Source organism: Ambystoma mexicanum, chromosome 3p (genome assembly GCF_040938575.1).
Source record: "Ambystoma mexicanum isolate Mex_15411 chromosome 3p, UKY_AmexF1_1, whole genome shotgun sequence".
Lineage (NCBI taxonomy): Eukaryota > Metazoa > Chordata > Amphibia > Caudata > Ambystomatidae > Ambystoma > Ambystoma mexicanum.
Window position 1 is genome coordinate 885,256,092 of NC_090925.1, and position 19,632 is coordinate 885,275,723.

The 19,632-nt window shown below is 42.8% G+C and overlaps 1 protein-coding gene across 1 annotated transcript in view; it reads left to right on the forward strand.

Moving 5' to 3' along the window:
* FBXO39 (F-box protein 39) overlaps positions 1 to 19,632 on the forward strand; it is a 639,851-nt gene that overhangs the window by 254,708 nt on the left and 365,511 nt on the right. The window contains exon 2 of the mRNA XM_069649891.1: positions 4,723 to 4,878. The gene's annotated coding sequence lies outside the window, so the exon portion shown is untranslated. The remainder of the gene's footprint in view (positions 1 to 4,722; positions 4,879 to 19,632) is intronic.

Sequence of the window (19,632 nt, forward strand, 5' to 3'; positions counted from 1 at the left end):
ATAGACCAAGGAATACTCCACAAAATGAAAGGACATGTCTATGTCATTACAACAACACGTTCAAATATTAACAGGCGTAGCTGCGGGAAAGGTTTTTGTTTGTTGGTAGGCATAGAAACTTACAATGTGCATTTCCCTCTGGATGTTTCCGCTTTAGGCGATGCTCCTTCAAAGTGTGAATCTGAAGAAGAAAATAAACGTTTACTCCTATAGCTTCCTCCCCGAGCTCCATACTGCTTCCTTATGTTTTTACACAGGCGGCCAAAGTTTGGAAAACCCGCCTACAGAAAAAATATTCAGGTTTTACACCATTGACCTTTAACTAACATATCCCGAGTGACAACCATTATTACCTCTTATGATGACAGATGCCTCTCTCACAACCTTTGAAAACCCAGAATCTGAATGTCTTGTTTTGAGGTCGGCATCAGTATCACCTCTGGGCACAACCTCTAAAAAATAAAAATAACATGCATTATTGCAAAAGGAAAAAAAACCTATTAACTGATTAACTAATTACAAGTAATTAACTAATTACGGGTTAACAAATTAAAAAATGAACTAATTAAAAATAATTAATAAAAAATGTAAACTAATTAAAACAAACTAATTAAAAAATAATGAATCAAAAAATGACCAACTAATTAAAAATTACTAATAAAAAAACTGACCAATTGACAAGTTAAAACACTAATTAAAATTTCAATAAGTAACTATTTCAAAATCATTAATTAAAAAACAACTAATAAAAAAATCACTAATTAATTAAAACATGTTCTAATTATGTAATAAAAAATGATTTGCTACTTAAGAATACTTCACTACTTAACTAATTAATGAAAACACAAAAAGAAATTCTGTGAATAACTGTTAGAGCATTGAAAATATACATTCATAACCTCCTATAAAGAGGGGTTATTTTCACTCAAAAAAATACAGAATTATTATAATACACAGCATAAGTCTCAATATTATGGAAACCATTTTCGGCCAATGTCTCAAGCTGTGATTCTGAACGTGCACAACAGTCATTCAGGCTTGCTTTCCATGCAGCATAAACCCCTGCTGGAATAATTTAAAAAACAAAGGACAAAGCCAAAATAAACGAACAGGTCGAAAAGCATGCTGGCCATGAGCGTGTGTTTTACATGACCCAGGTTTATGCAAACACATCCTTGCCAGCAGCATGTATAATCCGAGCTTTGCTCGCGGGCATTAAAATACACAAAGCTTCAGGATTTTGGGATTGAAGCATTCATTTCAGAAACTCCTGAAGCCACGTGTGCTTTAAATACTGCGAGCTGCATTCAATGTGCATAAATCTAGGTCGGTATTGGGCTGCACCGGTCCACGCTGTTAGCATTTTAATTGCTAACAGCCGATGCTGTTGCCTCCCACTACAGCCCGGAGCACAAGGCAGGCTTTCTGTGAAGCCATCAGTGCTCTGTGCACACAAACACCTCATGTTACATTAAAATAAAAAAGATGCTTCTGGTAAAATACAGCTTGCAGGAGATCATGCCATAATCCCCTCTAAACAGCATATTACCAAACACATCAACCTCAGTTAAAAAAAAAGACAGATTTCATGACATAGCAACCTAGAAATAATAAAGCATGAAAAAAAAGACCTGGCATGTTTGCTGGGGAATAATCTACAGCATCATAAAAACTTGGTTCAGCGTACACCTATGGAATAAAATAAAATAAATAAATCAATTTGTCAGTATTTTAACTGGTTGGTACCGTTACAGTATTTTAACAAACTATATAAAGTTACATTTAGTTTTCTCAAAAGCATCTGCAAACACTTACTTCATCTTCTGAAGATCCTGCATAGTCTCTAACATTGAATGTGCTCACCAAGGTCTGGAAAATGTGAATGCTGGAAAGGGGCAACCCCTCACCACCATATTTATACTTTTTGAATAGGCAGGCTTTACCTCTTGCTGAGAAAGAGGACCCAGAGCATCAGCTTGTGGCACACCATCTGTTTCCATTTAGGTAATTACCCATATGGCTTTGGGCATACATACATCCTGTGCGATGTGCTCTGATCTGGGATTTCACTTTGAGCTCAAAGAATGCTTCCATGTATATTTCCAGGGACACACACATGTGTTGCTAACAGCTGTTTTTTTAAACTGAAACTTAGTAAGAACACGAAAGTACAGCACCCCCTGTCACCTGAGCACATTACATCATGGCCTTGTTTCACAGCTGGAGCCAGCCCCATCTATATACACAGTTTGCACAGGACAGAGTCCTGCATTAGATGGTGTGAGCAGAATGTCCACACCATCCAGAGCCCTGCTATACCCTCAGGGCACCACAACCAAGCCTTTTCAAAGAACAGATGTCTTAATTCACAAACCTGGTGTGCTCAGAACTAGCACCCCCTTTACCACATTATTATTATTTTAAATTAATTAATTGTATATAAATAATTAAAACAAGTATTAATTATTTAAAAAAATGTATATTTAAATACACTTACTAATATATATAAATATTTATTTATGCAGATTAATATTATTAATTTATTTTCGCAAAACCTAGTATACATGCTAGGCTTTTATTTTCATGGTTCTTATTACAAAGAAACACACCACCCTGCTCAATACTAAACACCCTCTTCAGCACACTCCAGACCCATCGGTTAGAAAGCATTGTAGATCTATTTAACATTTATATATCTAAACCTTCAGACAGGGTTTAACACCCTGGCCAGCTAGATATCCAAGGCTTCAACAATGTGTATACCTTCCCATCACTCAGGGTATCACAGGTGCTGTGCAAGCAGGTTTTCCCCAGGCTTCAGGAGCGGCATGTACCTCCCTCTCAAACACCTGCTGCATATATACACCCTTCAAGCCACACCCCTAAAGCAGGCACGGCACCGATATCATCTCCACAGCACCACACCTCCGGGTCTTTGGGGAGACATCCGGATCAGAATGTCATGCCCCCTACCCTTAACCTAAAAGAGGGGAGTCTTCCAGGTGAACCCCACTAGGACACTTCCGGGATAGGTCACTCATCATGTTTGGACTTCTGGGGGACAATAGGGGGTGCCCCTGGAGACTATGGGCTTTGTGGGGGCCTTACAGGTAACACCTATGATGTCACATCCTGGGTAACACAATAGCTAGGGCAAAGTTCTGCTAAACGCCCTCTACCTCACTTCCGGGATAGGACTTACGCTAGGGGAGGACTTCCTGGTCACCCGCATGATGTCACTTTTGGAGCGGGACTTCTGCTAGGGTGGAACTTCTGAGTTAACAGGGTGTTTGCACCTGTCAACCTTTATTGCTGATATACTACTGGTAACATTTAGAAAAGGTAGGATACATAATAAAGGTCTTAATATGGGCCTTAATCTTCATATGCCTTGCAATAGAAAGGAAACCAGGAAGTATAGCTTAGTGGACTGAGGCTACTTTTAGAACTTCCAAAAAAGCCTTAGGCATAGCATCCACTTTGTCACTGAAAACATTCGGCTGGAGAAACATTTAAATCACCTTTAGGAAAATGGTCTATTCCTCAATTTTTAATTTACCTGCTGAAAATGAAGTCATGGTTTTAGCATATAAAAAGTGTGCATTTAGTAGCCCCTTGGATGTCAGTAGGGTTGTAATTTATGTAATCATTTCATCTGTGCTTCAATGCCCTGCTAGAACCGAAGGCAAAAGATGGGCGGCCCAAAAGGAGGCCAAACACTCCCTTCGCAGTGATTGCACATTTGCACTTTATTGCCAAAGACTCTTCTTAACATAATGGGTGTGTTTTTAGAGCACATGGTCATGCCCAGAAAGGCACCTTGGCGCTATTGACAAATAACAGATCTTTTTTGTTACACAACTTAATTTGAATTCATTTTATAGACCTCGGAAGGTTGAAGGACTAAGTTAACCTGCTTGGATTCGAACCTGTGATCAGGGTCTTAATTGGTCCCAGCCCAGCAGTAAACCAGGGAAGCTTCACCCATGAATGCATGAAGAAACAAACTAGAATGTGTTCTTTCATTTACATAGACATGAACTATAGTTAACACAAAATAAATAAAATAATGAATGGGGGTACATATTTAAAAGTGTGCTTTTAGTGTACCGGGTATGTTTTTCATTCATGTGTGCAGCTTTATTTAGAAAAAAGGAAATATTCGGCTCCAGCTTCGGTTTCAGCTGAATACTTGACCAATTATTCAGTATTCAGATAAATACTAAACCTCCTAGTTGATACAATCCTAGTGCCAACTGCCCATAATGTTAACTAGCAAAGATGTGCCAAATGAGTTCAATAGAAATCTGCAATGGTGTGCCATCTGGGCATAAAGGAACTTTTGAACAATGTGCTAAGGAGCCATTTTTCAAATCAGCTCAGATGTGTTGATGGGGCAGAAGGGAAACCCCCATGGATCTTGTAGGTTTCATCTGAAATGCCAATGATATAGTTCTCTACAGAGGTTTAAAAGACAGTAATGTTACCTCCTTGGGGGTCTCCTAATAGAAGAGGTGGAAACATTTAATTAAATGAAACAACTTCACATGGACATTTTGTAACCCAAACTCAAGTTAACAGCATTTCTAATTACAAGGGCTGGAACCTGTCCTAGCTCTGGGATTATAAACTAAGCATGTATGACATTTTCTACTCGAAGGGTTGCAGGAATTTGTGAGTGAAACAGTACTACTTCTAAACCTCTGCCTTTATTTTTTGCAGGATGACTGATTTTCCAAACAACAAAAGTGCCAGTGAAAAAAACAGACCATTGGAACAGGTGATTTAGAAGTCTCAAACATATCGCCTCAGCCTTGACCCAATTCAATTTGCAACCAACTCTTCCTCACGTAACTTTCGATCCCTGACAGAAACCTGGTAAGTAGTTTATTTAACAGAGATCTTACACCGATATGTATTCATTCCTTCGTATCGTCTGCCTTTGAGTGACAGGCTGTTTGTACTCTAGCATCCAGGAAACTCTTCACCCTTTTCAGCACAGTGCCTTGATGTCAGCTATTGACTGTCATTGACACATTTTGCAGTGGTCATCAGTCTCGAAGGGACGGATCTTATAAAATGTCTGTGCATGGGTTCCTCTCACACCTGGACATCAGGCCTCATTACAGTTTTGCTGGTGTGATAAAAGTGCCGGCACAACGGCTGATAATTCTTGCACTGGCACTTTTACTGCACCGGCAAAACACAAGTTTACCAGTGAGGCCACTGATTTACCTCCAGCAGAGAGCTGCAGGTAAATCTTGCCCCCACCTGCATAGAAATACCAGAATTACCGCTACTGCTAATTCTGGTACCGGTAATTCTGGCAATCCCCTCCAGGGTCCTGCAGGACTCCATAGAATGGGGATTTACCGGAATTTCTGCCAATTCGAACGTACCAATAATTCTGGCATTCCAAGTGGTGGAAACCGTATTCCAATTTTGGTGGCATACCGCCGGATTTATCAGTGGGACACCACCAAAACTGTAATGATCCCTATAGTCCCACACTGTGGCAGGTACTGTGTGTTCTCCGTACTGTTACATATCATTTGAACCTACCTTGGATTTAATGAATGATTTTTGGGATGTGTCTATTTAAATAATCACAAACATTTGCCATTTCTAGTAAGCATTTTCAGACAGCCAGCCCATATATATATATATATATATATATATATATATATATATTCATGCAGTTTCAAATCAACATTTGTAGCTTTAGATTATCAAACAGAAATGTAGGTAGGAAGTATGTGAGGACAAAGTGTCTAGATATACAGTAAATGCAGTACTTACTATTCAGATGAATCATTTTCAGAATAATTTAAGACATTTGAGCACAAAAAAAGCATTACTCCCATTTCTATTGGATTTTTCAAAATGTGTTGGTTTTCTGCCACTTGGACCTTTGTGAACAAAATGTTTAAACCAAACATTTTGCAAATCGTAATTGGGTAATTTGAAAACTATTCTGAGAAAAGTAGGGATTCGGATAAGCATAGTGTGGGAGCGAGCAAGGGATAGGGGAAGCACACCATAGCATTTGAAATTTTATTTCATTGGTGATTTTTGAAATATCGGACACTCAAAATATGAATATGAATCATTAATGCTGGAGGATAAGTGCTCATTTTATATGGGGCGTATCACAGGACATAGTCCTAACAAGCATTAGTGCAGGATTCCCAGCTCTTCTTCGTGGCAGCATGGCTACCCGCTTGCAAATGGCGCTTTGTGAACGTGAGGAAAATTGAAATGAAGGCAGATAAGCGTAGATTGGTGAGCAAGATTCAGGGTGGTTCTTGTTGGGTGATATATGCAGAAGTCCTGCATCTTCATCAATATCTGTTCTAGTCAAAAGTTGCTTCTGATAGTTACTTTTGTTTCCATGGCAGCACATTGATGCTGCATCTCAGTGTGGTTAAAGAATATGATAACAAGACTCCCAATCCACAAGCACCAGCTTCTCCATCACTGTGAGGAAGATGGCCTCTTTCATAGGAATGTTTGCCAGCTCTTTCAGGTTTGAATCGTGGGACATAGAGCAAGTTACTATTGCTAGATCTTAACACACCACTACATTGTATGAAGCACTATCATTGCTTAAAGTAGCTGGGATTGTTGCCAAAGAGGCATTTTCCCTAACAGGAAGCCAATTCAGAGATCTCCTAGGTGCCGTAACATGTTCTCTGCGCTTTATTTATTTATTTATTCAAATTTGTTGAGCGCACATCAGCCCAGAAGCATTGTGGCGCTTGTTACAGAAATCTTAGTTGCAAAGGAGACCGTAGTTACAATCAATACATAAATTACATAGGAAATATATACAATAGCAAGGCAGTATATTTACATGGCTTCCTGAAATTTGCTAGTTATTTGCTTTAGGCGCTTTAGGTTGTGTGAAAGGCTACCACTTCATTCTGCACTCTTGGAGCTTATGAAGAGCTTGAACATCCAAATAGGTTTGGACTTTACCGGAGGTATAGTAGGCATAGCTCAACACTGTGGGGAACTTGCACACTATTTTATAACAGTACCAGTACTTCGCACATTGGGTATGGCAGGAATATCAGAATAAATAGCATCACACAAACATGATTATAGGGCCTCATTACGAGTCTGGTGGTAACCCGATGGCCCGGGAAGTCAGGCGCCGGTACAATTTAAGTTCCCAGTCCCATAGAGTCCAATATGACTCTATGGGACTGCCAGCACTTCCGTGAACAGTCTGCCTACCATGGCCGATGCGCCCGGCAAGGTCAGACCAGTCGGGCGCAGCGGCCACTGCAGGAAGACACGTAGTTTACCGGTCGGGAAACAATGGTGCCAATGAGTTTACCAGAACCCTTGTTTCCGCACCGGCAAACTTGTAATGAAGCCCTATGACTCTAAAGAAGCATTACAGGTGAAAGGTTTTTCAATAAATGAATTGCTTATTTGGATTGGAAATTTTTTTTCATATTATGAACCTGAACATATCAACATTGCAACGCAGGCATTTTCTAGTGCCACTATTACAAAAGATGTTGGCCAGCTCCATGCCCCTGTTATTAGATTGTACCATGGGTCTAAAACACAGAGACTCCTCCCTGAAACGAGCACCTTGAATTTATACTTATCAAGAACAACAAACATACATCTGTGCTCAAGTTCCAAGAAGAAAATACATATAAAAGTGGTTGGTACCTTTACAGAGTTAAGATCACTCTTTGCCTGACCACTTGCTGTAAGCGGATCAGAGCATCCATTTTAATAATGTGAGACATTAGGGCTCTGTGAATTATCTACTGTACCACGATCATTGTTTAATGATGAGGAACCGTGTATATTTTGTGCACAAAAAAGCAAACTGAACAAAATTGTTGCGTCGATCGCGCCACCACCACTGTAAAGCAGCAGCACAAACAGCAAACAACTGCCTTTAACAATACTCCACATGCACAGATCTTCTCTGTTGCAGTGGCTGATGGTAGTGGCGGATGGTATAGCAGAGCCACACGCTTTGGATAAGTCAAAAGGCACTCAGACATGCAAAGATCTGGCTTAAGTATTCCCCCCAAATATTCAGAAAAGTACTGGGAGCATAATAAAATAGACATAGGGCCTCATTACACGGATGTCGGTAAGGGATTACCGGCACCGGTAAGGGCACCGGTGCCGGTAATCCCTTACCGCCCTACTACGAGGTCCCTTTGCAGGTCCCTACCTTAATGGCTGGTTTTACCAGCCGTTAAGGACGGGACCCGCAAAGGGACCTTGCAGGCAATTACGGTACCGCAATTTGCGGTACCGTAATTGCCGCATTCCCCATTCCCATTGAGCCCTATCGGGGCTCAAATGGGAATGGGGAAGGTCCAATGCTGAATGGGGATTTACAGCCCCGCCAACCTTGGAATGGGGCGGTAATTCCGCCATTCACCATGGCGGGATCAGTAAATTACCGGCGGCAATGCGGCCCTTAGTGTTTTACATACGTAAAGACAACTCCATAAAGAGTGTGTCAATGTAAAAGAGGCCCCAAAGAATTGTGCCAACCTATTACAAAGCGATGGACCGGAAAAACAATGTTACGATGAAGAAGCTGCTTGCACACAATAACACCAAACATGGATCAGCTGTTTACCGAGCTCAAAAAACAAATGACACAACAAATGTACTGGTGGCATGCCGTAGGTAAGTGGCCACCTCAAATCTTTGTTTACAGTGCTTTAGTAGTACACAAGACGAGGCAGACACAAAAATAATTCTTCATGCCATCAATGCCACAGAAAGTGGAGTTAAAAAACTATTTATTTGAACAGGATGCAGATGTTTTCGTTTTGGCTATTAAAAAGGCATCCAAAACTCCCCGTGAGGCTTCATTTGTGCCTACCTTAAGACTCCTTATTTCAACTGCAGAGATATTCCTTTCACATCTTATCAGGACCGGATAGCATGGGTACTGTGTCAGGAAAAGCAACAATGTCATACCGGAAGGCCTTCAATACAATGCATAAAGAAACCCTTTGGCACTTAATTCCCCAGGAGCACAAGAACAAATAGTCCTAAAAAGGTAATGGGTAAACATGCAGAGTTGTCCTGCACTATGTTTTCTAATAAACTGATGACCTACTAAAAGTTACCATCGACAAAAAGTGTGTTTGTACATGCAATGAAGAGGGTGAACTACCAGATCAATACTTAGCAACAAGATGACCATTCATGGCCAACAAGTGCATTGGACATGGATGGAACAAAGGGCAAAGAGAAGACACTGCCGTTTCCTGGGAGATGCTGTGTGCTCAAGACTCCATTCTGCAGTTGATAAGATGTGTGTGTGTGAAGAGCAGAGAAGTCCACCACATCAGTGCTTAGCAAATAACACACCTGGCACCCACATGTCTGAGAGTGGAGTAGATGAAGAACTATGCGATCATGATTCCCACACTGTACCAAGCTCAGTAGACATCACAATTAGTGGCATACCAAAGGACGCTATATAATTATGTTCGCAAGGTTAGTAACGTCAACAGTTCAGTACATCATCATATTTGTTAAAGTAAAGGAGCAATTGCTCTAATTTCACGTTCATAGGTTTTATTTCCCATGGAACATCTAATCAAATGTACAAAAGTCAGGGTTTCATAATATAGAAATGGAAATCGTGAAGACACCATTCACTTTAGAGTAAATGTTGTTAGGGCAACTTTTCTAGGCCTGAAAATAATCGTCAAATGAGGCGAATGAGAAATTGACATTGGTTCATAAATAAAAAAAGATATTGAAGATTTTATGAACTTTGTCGGCAGCCATCTTGATATCAACACTACATGGCGCTCTCCATAAAGTGACATCATGGAAGAGGTTAATTTATTGGTACTTGGTATTTAACAAACCTACAATGATAAACTGTTTAGTAAATGCAATAGTTTTCTAGACACATCCATTATCCTAAAGACAATTGGCACATTACAGTACTTTGGATTGGGAGTAAAATGTAGGGTCAAACACAGAGTCCCCAGGCATGACCTATGAAACGTGAACATATAACTCTCCTTTTTGTATTAAATAGTTTGCGATTATGCCTCACAAATGCCTATTTCCCTTCATTAGAAGGGTCCTGATAATCTCACCCATCAGGGGACTCTAGAGGGTGTACACCATCCAGATGGTTAAGGAGGCACAATACAAACAGACATAGAACTACGTTCTCCTGACTCACGACTTGAGGTAAGACTGGGCAGAGTCAGACAATGAAGAATAACTTCATATATGCACAACTCCTTTCCTGTTGCTCTGAGCTACATCAGACACTGGGAAATTACTCAGCACACAGATCCTTCCTCCTGAAACAAGATATGAGTGGTGGCTAGGCAGAAGCGAGCAATGAAGGATAACTTACCATACCACAGGTTCTTCTTGTGGCTATGGCTGAGTCAGTCAACGTCGAGCTCTGTGGTCTCTCCTTCCACTAGGGTTGTCCTTCCCTGCCTCCTTTGGGTCTTAGGAGGAGAAGAGTTATGGTACATTTAATCGAGAAGCCACAGTTACTCAAAGAGGAACTAGACACTTGGAGGCAAGCCTCTAAGGCAAGGACCGAAAGCAAAAGGAAACCCCAAGCTTGGTAAAAAAAAACCTCTGTGATGAGTGCCGCAGGTAGAGGGGGAAAGGGAGAGGTCCCCAGGTTGAAAGGAATATTAGATCTGACCCAGCAGGATCAGAACATAAGAGGTCACAGGAAGGAAGGAAAGCAGACAAGGAGGAGAGGGGGTCCACTTGGCGGACAAAGGAGGGAAGACAATCATAAACAACAGGAGGACAGAGAGAGAGAGAAGTGAATGATGGGGGGGGGGAAGCAACTCACAGGGCTTCAAGGATACAGTGGGCCTCATTACAATTATGCTGGTCTGGAAACAACGGAGCCGATAAGCACCATTGTTTTCCGGACCGGCATATTACAACTCTGTGGGCGGTGCCGCCCCGCCCAGCAGGTCAGGAGCCCACCTGCAGAGTTTTCACGGAAGCATCGGCACCCTGTCTAGGCGAATCCCAAGATAATGAAGAACATTTTTCTTCCACTTAAAGGGATAAAGACGCTGTAGCTCCTGAAACTACTCCCGCAGTTTAGTAGTATTTAAGAAGATCAGTTTGTTATAATTTATCTCATGCCATGAAACTTGTTCAAATCATTGTAATTCTTCCATAAGAATGGAGACAGTCGGTTCTATTCTTTGGCAGCTAAAAAAGCTAACACGGCAAGAATTAGAATAATTCAGGATCTGAATTGGATTTTATTCTCGATTCATTAGGCTAAAAGGCTTCATGAAAAGCATAACATATAAGGAAGTCGGGGGGGGAGGGGCAGCCCTTCCTGGTGTCTTTTGCGATTTTTCGCGTGGCCAAGATGAATCCATTCCTGTGAATACTGTTTGGAGGCTTACAAAATTAGCTTCGGTATTTCAACTAAACATGGGCCCAAAACCAATCTGTTGAGAGCCTGTGGATAACCGTTCCGGTCTATTCGATCAAATGCATCTCCAGCATTGATCGAAAGGAAAACAAAGGAGAATTGTTCTTGCTGTGCTTTGTAGCGTACATCAGTGATCCTTCTGGTATTATTGTGGGTTTGATGATCACTATGAACGCAGTCTGCTCTGGGGCAATTAGGCCAAGTAGTAATGGAACAAAACGGTTATCTATAACTTTGGAATAGAGTCTGGAATTGTAATTAATGGCTAAGTAGCCAGAAGTACTGTTACTGCTGCGATATTTGCAGGATTAAACTGTGTGGGAACTTTTTGAAAAATAATGCCAACAGCCAATGTGGGTCTTGTGCTTTATTTAATGGGAGAGATATCATAACATGGGCAATTTTGTTACTTGATATGTCTTTCCCTAAGTATTGTGGAACCTCATTTGAGATCAGTGGGTATGCCATACCTCTGAGATAGGAGGACTGAGCCTCATAATTCAAGGATTGCCCCGTAAAGAGTGATTACAAATATAGATTAATATTATTATGTTTTGTAGTGTGTATTTCTCCCCTTTCAGCTTTAAGAGCTGTGATAGTAATGTGTGTGCAGAGTTTCCATGCCAAAATCAAATTTGCTTTTGTAGAATGGGAGTAATACCATTGGTTGGCTTTCAGCAATGAATAGGCAGTGGTGTCATCCTCAATGGATATTAGTTCTAAGGATTCCAGTTTGCCACCTCCTATAGGAGAGATTTAGTCTTGGCTTTTTTCATGATCAGCAGTAATACTGATCAGCTTTCACCTAATGACAGGTTTGAAGGCTTCCCACACGGTTGCATTAGCTCTCTGAGCAAAGCAGGCTGTGAGATGCGCTGCTGTAATGCTGACCATGCATGGATCATTTAGCAATGAGTCATTCATGCACCAACTGCCTTTCATTACTCCCCTATACCACACCCAAAGCAAGGTCATTGAGACAAAGGAATGGTCTTATACAGACCTTGAAACAATGTTGCAGAAAATTGTAATACCTGCTGAGGTGTTAGAGAGCAAGACAACATTTAGTCGGAAGTCACTTATGTGTGCATAGGAATGGTGTCAGTAATCCTTTTCCGAGTAGTGCCTGTGATGCCAAACACCTTTCTAACAGGACAGAAGATCTTGAAACCAAGGAGCACACAATTTGATTAGATCTGCCCTTTAATCATTCCAATTCACATTAAAATCCCTACCTCCTATTAATTTGATTAATATTTTTTTATTGTGCGTATTGGTTAAATACAAACCTTTTACACAAATGTAATACAATAAATATGCAATATAATAAGTAATACAAGAATAAAACATAGTAGAAAATGCATTAGGTGAGATTCAAGAAATTACTAACAGGTTCACATCATGATGATCGGTTTATGGTCAAAATCTCAAATAAATAAATCTCGAAAAAATAAATCTCGAAAAAAAAGGCTGAAAAAAAAGTCGAATTTTTTTATGACGTTTTTTATTCGAAATGGGGGTGTTCCCCCCCGACCCCCCCCTTTTTTTTACCATTTTTTTTAAATCCCAGACCCCAAAATAAATATATAATTAAAAAAGAAAATCGACTTTTGACTGACCACCATGATATGATGATCACATCTCCAGGTTAAGTTAATTTTATATATGTATATTCCAGCGTCCCTAAAACCAATAATTAAAATAAATCAATTGTTAATCAGACACAAAGCTTCCCTCCATACATAAAATTCTGCGCAAGTTACTACTGAGCGAGCTGTTTCAACTGTAGATGTGCATATTCGACAGATTCTCTCATGACATAGAAGTGATTCCTTGGCTCCAGCGACTCTCCTAGTGGGATTCAGGTAGATTTGCGGGTTCCTACAGATGTCTTTCCAAACATGAATCTGTCCGAATCTCCTGTAAGAGCCATACATCTTCAAATAAGTTCGGGAGAACTTCAGGTAGCAGACTGATTCAAGAGGAAAACATGCACAGAATAACTTAAAAGGCTTCAGGAAGGGAGAGACAGGTTAGAGGAAAAAGGAGTCGGCGAGGCTGGGTAGAGAGGCTAGCAAGAGGAAATAGAGACATTTGCATCTGTGGATGTTATCCAAATAGGACAGCACATTAAACTCTGCAGTAAGATATTTCTGCAGATGAATGTGTTTACTGCAGAGGTCTTTGTGTAATCTGCGCTAGGGTAGGAACAACTCAGCCTTTCATCCTTCTAAAGTTAATCAAATTAGTTGAAGTGGGAAATGGTAAGATTGCATGGCAGACCAACAGATTCAGTAGCATGCCAGGCATACCTGAGTCGAGCCTGCTTTTCATCGTTCAGAGGTTCCTGCATTATGTATTGAGGTTTATAATATTACAATATAGGTAATTCATAGTAAACATGAACGCAAGTGTAGGGTGACTGAGAGAGAATGCAGGCTTCTTGTGCATCCTCTGACAAACTGGCCTGCTGCCTGCTCCAAAGGCAATACCGGCTCCTCGTCCGCACTAAGAAGAGAGCCCATATACAATCCCGTGTCTCTGTGGCATCTAACAACTCGGCCAAACTCTTTCAAATCTGCAAGGTGCTGGCCAACCCTGCTGCAGTCTTGTACTCTCATGTCGCCTTCCAGTCCCTTTGCATGGCCCTGGTCTCTCATTTCATCTAAAAAACCCAGGACATCCTGTCCACCCTCTCGTTCTCTCCTCCAGCCCCCCCTTCCTTCTCTGATACCTCTGGCCCCCCTTCAGCTATCTCTCTTCCCCCCTTCTCATATTTTCCTCTGTTCTCCCCCGATGAGATTTCCAGACAGGTTTGATCTATAAAAATATCATCAAAACAGGTTCTTCCCTGTTCGTCCAGACCCATCATGGACCATATTGACACCCTTGCTCCAGCTCTGGCCGATTTCTATAACCATTCCTTCACTTCTGGAGCCTTCCACTCCCCTCTGAACCAATCTCTTGCACACCCTCTTCTCAAAAACCCCACAGCCGACCCATCTTTCACAGCTAACTATCACTCGATCTCTATCATTCCTTTCCTGGGCAAACTCTTGAAAAAGCTGGCCATCTCCCAGCTTAATCTTCACACCGACTCTGTTGGTTGTCTCCATGACCATCAGTCTGGCTTCAGAGCTGCCGTAAGCACAGAAACTGCTCTCCTGAACATCTGTAAAGACCTGCTGTCCAACCTTGACTCTAACATTCCTTCTTTCCTCATCCTACTCGATCTCTCTTCTACCTTTGACACTGTCAACCATGCCATCTTGCTCAACCGTCTCTGTGATAATCTGGGTATCACCGATCAGGCCCTGGCCTTGCTGACCTCGTTCCTCTCTGATCGACCCTCCCCGGTCCAACTTGGATCCTTCCTTTCCTCCATCTCACTCTCTACTTGTGGTGTTCCCCAGGGGTTTAACTTCTCTCCCTGGCTTTTCAACCAATAACTGCCACACCTTGCCCACCGCATTCAGGCTACCCTCTGCCACCTCTTCTCCCTCCCTTATCTCTGACTGTCTGTCTGCCATCCAGGAGTGGTGCGCCACCAATGATCTCTGCATTAATGCCAGTAAAACAGAGATTCTCCTCATCGGCACACCTGCACCCTCCTTTCCTGTCACTCTCTGGCCGGCCTCCCTTGGCCCTCTTACTGCTCCCACCTGTGAGGCTAAGAACCTCTGGGTCATCTTCGACTCCACACTCTTCTTTTCTTCTCACATCTCCGATGTCTCTAAGAAGTCAAACTACCAACTTCACCTCCTCAGAGGTATTCTTCCTTTCCTCTCCTTTCCCCAGAAGCTCACTGTCTCTAGAGCTCTGGTTCTCTCTAGGCTAGACTCCTGCAACAGCCTCTTCCTAAATCTGTCTGCTTCTACTATCCACCCTCTGCAACTCATCCAGAACAGCACTTCGAGACTTGTCCTTGGCCTCAAGCCCTGGGATCATATCTCTCCATCCCTGAAATCTCTTTATTGGCTTCCAGTGACTGCAAGGCCACCCTCTGCACTCATCCAGAACAGGAGTTCGAGACTTGTCCTTGGCCTCAAGCCCTGGGATCATATCTCTCCAGCCCTGAAATCTCTTTATTTGCTTCCATTGGCTGCAAGGGTTAAATTCAAGACACTCTGAATTGTCCACAAGGCATTATGGGGCCTGGGTCCAAAATACCTTCAACTCTCCCTTCGTAAATATCTTCCGACTTGAGCTCTTCGCTCCTCCACCTCCAACTCCCTCTGTCAGGATTAGTCAGGCGAGTACAAAGGCAGCGAATATGGCACGGGAAATGTGCACCCAGGAACTACGACTCAGGTATGCTAGAACCCAGGAGTGCAAATAGAGTGTGACATCAAAACCAATATATGAAAAGGGATGTGGGGTAAGCACCTGACCGCGAGGAAAGTCGGCAAGCGCCTTACCCCCAATTGCTGTTACAGGTACTGACAGCGCTAAACCCACGTGGAGGGCAAGCAATGACAGGATCTGTGTACTAACACTCTTGATGGTATTACATAAGGGAACTTAAGAACTGTACTCACGAGGACGAGATAAACCTCTTGAATGTCAGCTAGCCCACGAATCCTGTTGAAGAAACTGGGACCCCGAAAGGCTAGAACAGCAATGGAAGGAAAAACTAAATACCTAAGTGGGAATAGTGTTTACAAAATAGTGAGGAAAACATAAGCATTCACACAGGAGCTAGCTACTACCGCACACCACACCTAATAATCAAAGGGAAAATAAATGCAGAAGTGCAGTGGAAAACATGGAATGGATCCTCTAGACAGCAAGGATCAGGAGCAGGGAAAAACGAAATAACCTATGCAAACTTCTCCCTACCCCTCCAAGGAAAAGACAGGAAACTAAACTAAGAGGAAGGCTAAGGCAAATGGGTAACAGCAGCAAAGGACAGAGTCAAAGAAATATAGAACACAGACAAACTGGGCTGCATCTAAAAGGGGAAAGCACTGAGAATTGCTGCCTGCAAACAGAGGAAGACAAAAAGGGAAATCAAGGGAGCAGAAATCAATTAGCGCATGAATCCGAAATTCAGGGCGGAGGAAACAAGAAAACAGGAACAAGGAAGTAGGTACAAAGGCAAGGAACCAGGAACCAGGGACTAGTCAAAAACAGGAACACTGCAATCGATGACCAGCGCTGGACTGAAGTAAGACTGAGGCTTTTAAAGCTGCTTAACGAGCACACGCCTCGGGTGTGCTGATTGCTGCACCTGCCGCCACAGCTGTTACCTATCCTCCACCCAACCTTGTGTTGCAAGGGTGGAGGTGGAGCAGTGGGCCAGGCATTCTGGGAAGCATCGTCATTTGGTTAAAGAAGCATGCTGGCTGCCAAAAACCTGGAATGGATCCGGAAGGGAAGTAGCTGGGAAAATAGGGATTTAGCGCTCCCAAATCATCACAGCACTGTAGCATAAAGTTCGGAGGAAAAGTCCAGTAGGGAATAAACCCCAAATCATGCCCCCAAATGGTGGGAACGGGAGCGAAGGGAGCGAGTCGTGACAGTACACCCCCTCCTACGGCCGGCTTCGGGTGCCCGCCACCCGCACGAGACATCTTCTTTCTATGATGGGAGTGCTTTTTCTTTGGAGGTGGCACTGATGGAAATGGTGGCCTGTGGGCAAAGGCAGATGGACTTCCATGATAGGAGTGCTTTGTCTTTGGAGGTGGTACTGATGGAAACGGTGGCTTCTGGTGAGGAAGAGACTCATGGTTCGACGAAAGGCATGAAGGACTTGCAGGACCAGAAGCAGAGTTGGAAGGTCCAGGAAGCTTAGTCACTGGGAGTGGACCCTTATAAGTCTTTGAGGGGGGAGGCAGGCTGGTGCAACATGCCTTAGGCAATGGTAGAAGCTCTGTTAGCCTTTCTGCCGAGAGTGGACATGCGGGAGGTGAGGAAAATGCTGGCTTCAGGAAAGGTTTATGCTCAGCCATTAGAGAAGGTGGTGGCTGAGGTAGAGGTTCAGATTTCCTTCTGTCATCCATCTGGGAAAAGGCTTTTGGTTGAAAGTGACTTAGGTTTGACTGCACATGTTCTACGCCTTGGAGACCTGAAAGTCCAATGGGTTGTACAAGGCTAGTACTCCTGGTGACAGTCGTGTAGCCACTTTGTTTCACGTGGGATACCACAGCAGGGATGTTTGGCATCCTGATAGGAGTGATAGACGCAGTACTTGGTATTTCAGGCAGACTCGCAGAAGGAGCAATAACAGACACATCTTGAACTGCAGCAGTCATTCCCTTCCTTTGGCTACTAGCACCCGACTGGTGCTTCTTGGCGGAATTCTGTTGCACAAGTCCTGTAGGTAATACGCCGGTCTGCACCACCCCTTGTGCACACCCAAGTGAGTGGTTCTGACTCACCACTTGGTCCAGCTTGATGACTCTGAAGCGGGAGCTGGCAAAAGTCTCAAACTCTGATGCTGCATCTTTAGGAGGCTCTGATGCTAAAGTGAAGCAGTTGGGAGAATCGTCTTGTGGAAAAGGCAGGCATTCTGGTGCTCCTCCTGAAGCAAAAGAAAGGCAGGCTAGACGTTCATCGACTGTAAATGGTTGGGATTCAGGAGGAATCGCTGGAGCAGAAGAAAATACAGCAGAATCTGATGGTGTAGACAGGTATACCTCTGATATTGGCAGCGAGGCTATGCAGGATACAGGCGTCTCATGAACTGAAGGCAAATACTCAGTATACTCCGGGACTGAAGACATGCTCTTTTGATGGACTACCGGAGGCTCTAAAGCTGAAGGATGATCTGCAGGATGAGTCACTGTAGCTGAAGACAGGCAGGTCAGGGGAAACTTTGAGGCTGAAGGCATGCAAGCTGGAGCAATCTCGGTTGTTGGATACAAGCATGTCCAGGTCTTTGGGACTGGCTCTTGAGTAAATGGCAGACATGGCAGCGGTTCATTGGTTGAAGACAGGTGTGCCAAAGATGACTGCAGGGCTGTGGATTGAATCAGAGAAGAGTCAATGGTTGTAGGAGGACAGACAGAAGTCTCAGAAGTTGACAGACCCATCGGTGGCTCAGGAATGAAGGGCACCTTTAGGGCAGTAGACTCCTTGGCACCAGTAACCAAAGACTGAGCTGTACCCTTGCAGTCCCTTTCTTTAGTGGGTGACACAGAGTCTTTTTCTTTGTAGAAGTCAAAATCAATCAGTGGAATCACCATAGTAAAGTCTCTGTTAATCAGGATTTCGTCTATTGTCCATTCCTCTGTTTTAGCTTCTGAAAGAGGCAGATTATCAATCAACAGTTCAGGAACCGCCTGACGGTTCTTTGGTTCGGTATACTGTGGAATGAGTCCATCAGAACATGAAATCTGTACTGTCTCTGACTGTTCGTATTGATCAGAAGTGGCAGAAGGAAGAGTGAACCCAGAGGTAACATTGTTTTCCACATCAGCTTTAACATCTACTTCAGTCTCAGCAGCTGTATCAAGAGCAGGGCCTAAGCCTACGGTAGTGACTGAATCTGTGTATGCCACCATTGTGGATTGTGTTTGGAAATCAGAAGCTTGTATGTGTGCTAGCTCAGAATTATGACAAACTGCTACACAGGGTATTTTTGGTAAAGGAGTGGCTTGTAACTCTTCAGCTAACTGTAATCCCTGATAAACAGCAGAACAATTGTTAGAACCTGTGCCTAGATTAAGCGCTGTGCTAGACGAAAGACCTTCACTCCCAATAGATCTAACATATCGACAAATATCATGGTTTACCAAAGTCTCTGCACTGAGGGGCTGAACAGTGTTCACTTCCTCCACATCAACAGATAAAGTCTGAGGTGTATTCAGTAAAGAGTGTAAGGTTTTATTTTCCTCTTGTGCAGAAATGAGTTCTTGTCTTAACTCCTCAAGTTTAGCTCTTAGCATGCCCTGCATTAACTGTACATCACTATCAGTAGGCACAGGGGGAAGCATAGTGGCATCAGGGCTGGATCCTGCACTAGCAATCTGGATGTGCATCGATTGTACATTGTCCTCTACTGCTTGCAGGTTCTGTGATTTATAGTTTATTTTACCAACTTGGTCTGTGTTTCCCTTAAACAAACTATTGACATTAGACCTCTTGGCATTAGGGACTACAGTATGTACCTGTGCAACAGAGTATGCGTTAGACTGAGGGTAGAAAACAGAAGTTATGCAAGAAACCCGTCCATTCTT